The following is a 4,127-nucleotide window of genomic DNA, read 5'->3' on the forward strand; positions in this document are numbered from 1 at the left end:
GGATGTCACGATGTGAGAAACTGGGCACTCTCTTAGTAGGTTCCTTTCATAGGCTTCTGTTGAAGAAGTCAGATTTGCAGTCCCGTGTAAGCGCTGGATGTGTCCTCAAACCAGCCGTTAATGTGCAGTGGCCAGCACCCTCTGGGCTCAGCGTCTAGTCCCGGGGTGGGACTTGAGAAACCCTCATCCTCAGGCATGGTGAGATGGAGGGACAGCCCTGGGGCTCCAGCCACACTCCTAATCCAGTGCTCTCTTCTCCATTGTTTGATCCCTGGCTCCTCTTGTCCCCTACTTCCCTCGATGCTCCTAATGAACCAACCTGGTCCTTTGAAGCTGCCTTTTCCTTCTTTTAAATTGTGACAGAAGACACAGAAAAGTACTTTTATTTACAACAAGGGGACACATCTAGTTTCCCCCAAACGCTTGCTCTTTCCTTTCAGTGTCAAACATAAGGTTTCATCTCTGGTTTCATTTCAGACTCAACACATGAACTTAAATAAGGTCACGCTATTATAAGAGTTGGGTGCTTGGGGCTCCTACTACTTACTTAAGGACTTTTTCTTGAGGGTGTGGGTCATCAAGGGGTGATGTCACCTTTTCTAGTGATTTGAGTTAGATATCATATCACCTGAATTTTCTTTCTTTCTTTTTTAATGTTTCTTTATTTTGAGAGAGAGAGTGCATACATGTGAGCAGGGGAGAGGCAGAGAGAGAGAGAGAGAGAGAGAAAGAGAACCCCAAGCAGGCTCTGAGTTATCAGCATAGAGCCTGATGTGGGGCTCGATCCCACAACCATGAGTTCTTGACCTGAGGTGAAATCAAGAGTTGGACGCTTAACTGACTAAGCCTCCCAGGCTCCCCCCTCTCTCTCTCTGTCAAATTAAAAAGAACAAAAGAATTCTTGGTGAGGCCAAACTCTGATGGTAACTAGACCTTTGTGTGATCCCTGGTTTTGGTCCCATAGGCAAGAAATCCCTCTCCTGAAATCCCTTCCCGTGGCGCCCTGAAGCAGCGAGCCCCCGCCCTGGGACACACTCCCTGTTCTCTCGGGCCCACCCTGTATAAGGCTGACCCTGCCAAAGGCTCACCCCTCAAGCTGCAACAGGCAGGCTTTTAAAGTATTTTACAAACTACAATGGACGGTGAAGAGCCTCATTGTTTTGGGTGTCATGGTGAGCTTATTCCTTACCTTTTTTTTTTTTTTTCTAACCCTGGCAAATAGCTCTCCAGGAGAAACCAGCAGTGGATGTGGTAGGTGAGAAGCGTAAACGAATTCCATGCCGTGTCCAGAAATTGCATGGCTTTGTTTCCTTTGTCTGTTACAGTGGATGAGTGTGTCCACTTTTATATGCTGGTAATTCAAGCCGAAACAGTCCGTTCCCAAATGCCCAAGGTGGGAGTGTGGTGTGGTAAGAGATAAAAATCACTATGGTGATTTATATTAATGTGTTCAGATCCACAAATTTGTTCTCTCTCATCAAGAGTCCATAAATGTATTTCACATGCTTTTTATTAATTAAAAAAAAATCTAATTAAGTTGGAACCTTAGCCCTTACCAACGACATGATGTGCTTTTCCTTCCATGTTGTAGGCCAGCTTCACCCCCATATCACAGAGCTGATCATCTGATCTTTCAGAAATACTTCTGGTTAAGAAAAAAACCTTGTGTGGTTTCTCGTTCATTTGGGTTTTTTTTTCTTTTCTTTCCGTTTTTTGTTTTCTTTTTCTGCTAAAATCCAGGCTATCCAATTATTGGGTAAAGAGCCAATTAAGTAATTAATTAGTAATTTAATTTCTTTATTTAAAAATTGTTTAACCTTTTATTTATTTTTGAGAGAGTCAGAGAGACAGACAGAGTGTGAGCGGGGGAGGAACAGAGAGAGAGAGGGAGACACGGAATCCGAAGCAGGCTCCGGGCTCCGAGCTGTCAGCACAGAGCCCGATGCGGGGCTCGAACCCATGAACCGTGAGATTATAACCTGAGCCGAAGTCGGACACTTAACCAACTGAGCCACCCAGGCACCCCTCCAACACATTTTTAAATTGAAGTATAACATGGGCGTGAAGAGGTGTAGCACAGTCAGTTGTACAGCATGATGAATCGTTCCAAGCTGAAGACAGAACAAGAAACAGAACATCACCAACACCGCAGAAGCCCTTCTTGTCTCTCTGTAGCCCAGCCCCAGGACAACCACTGTCCCGACTTCTCACACCATAGAGTAACTTTGCTTGTTTTCCACGCTTGATATAAGTGGAATCATACAGGATGTGCCTTTTTGTATCTGGCCTCTTTTGCTCAACAGATGCTTGGGAGATTCGCCCCTGTCATGATGTATGGGACTGGTTCATTAAGTCACATGTAATTCCATTGTAATAAGGAATGCAGTATAGGCCACAATACATTTATTTACATTTACAACACATTTATTTATCCTGTCTATTGTACATAGGCATTTGGGTATTTCCTGGTTTGGGGCTATTACTAACAGTGCTTCTGCGAACATTGTTGTACGTGACTTTTGGAGAACATGTGTTTGTATTTCTCTTGGCTATATATCCGAGAGAGGAAATTCTGGATCATTCAAGAGAGACTATTTAGCCAGAAATCTTGTTTTGTTTCTGTCCCTCATCTTATACACATGAAGGTAGTTATGGGATTTTAGGACTGGAGGGGGCCTCACAGAATGTCTATCTAGCCGGTGTTTTCCTGATTCTGCCTCACCTCGCTCTAGGAGCTCAGGGGGCTTTGCTGAGGGGAGCGCAAAGCTTGGGTGGGGCTTTGGGGCTCTCTGCCTTCGACCGGAACAGCGCCCCTCTTATCTGACTTGTAGACAGTGTTGGAGTTCCACACAAGATTTTGTTTTCAGAATGAGTTCTGTAGTCAAAGAAAGAAAGAAAAAAAAGAATGTTGAAAACAGGTGATTTAAGCTTATTGTCTTCACTTGAGAGGAGAAAACAGGCCTATGTGGCCAACCTCTGGAGGCCGATGCACCTGGACGGTGCCGGTCCTTTACGGGTGTCACTTCGCTCAGTCCTCACATCGACCCTACAAGGCAGCCGTGTCCTCATCCCTACTTTACAACGGGGAAACTGAGGGGTAAAGTGGGTAGGTGACATTCCTGAGGACACACATATATAAAAGAGACAGAGCTGAACTCAGGCATTCTGACGCCAGGGCTTCACTCCTTAATTATCCCAACTAGAATATTCTGCCCCCACACACTGTCCATTTCACAATCTCTCACAGACGGTCAAGGGCCTGCGTGATAAATTATGGTGACAGTGGTTGATCCTTTTGGTCCAAATTTTTGTTTCCCTGGTAAAGCCCAAGAAGCCCCTGTGTAACAGGCCCAAATTAAAATGATCCCCCCTCTCCTCTCTTTTCTACTAAGTCCATTTCAGAGCAGAATCTAACCCTTTGTATTTTCCCCTTCCACATGAATCCTCTGTGATTATTGCTGGGAACCTGTGGGATAACCACGATAAGGATTACTAGCCCTTATTTTGTCATTCTTTCTGCTCAGATTCCTCCAACTTCCTGACTGTGCTCTAGCCACCCTGGCCTTCTTAATATGCCCCAGGACCTTTGCACTTGTTGTTCTGTCTAGGTGGAATTTTCTTTCCTCCATGTTCTCATGGCTTGCTTTCTCATTCCCTTCAGGGCTCTGCTCAAAGTCACCTGATGGAAAGAAGCCTTCTTTGACCTCTGTCTATAAAATTACCTCTTCATCACTTTCCACTTCCTGGCCTGCTTTACTTTTCTTTAAGGTACATCTGCTACCTGGTACATAATATTTTGATTTGCCTTGTTTATTTTATATCCATTAACAGGCAAAGTAGGCTTTGGATGGTCTGGGGGGGTTTGCTCTTTATGTATCTCTGGCACATCAACAAATATTGAATGAATGAATGGGGAAATGAATGAATGAATGAATGAATGAAACTGGCCTTAAAATTCAGAAAATTGATACCCAACTAGGGTAGCTGGAACTAGTATTTAATGGGGGAAACTTTTAGGTGCTGTATCCTTTAACATTTCCAGTATTATTTATTTTTGTATTCTCTCTTTGTTTCTTGATTATTCTTGCCAGAGGTTTATCTTTTCATTAGCCTTTTCAAAGAACCAG

Source organism: Panthera uncia, unplaced genomic scaffold, assembly GCF_023721935.1.
Source record: "Panthera uncia isolate 11264 unplaced genomic scaffold, Puncia_PCG_1.0 HiC_scaffold_1403, whole genome shotgun sequence".
Taxonomy (NCBI): Eukaryota; Metazoa; Chordata; class Mammalia; order Carnivora; family Felidae; genus Panthera; species Panthera uncia.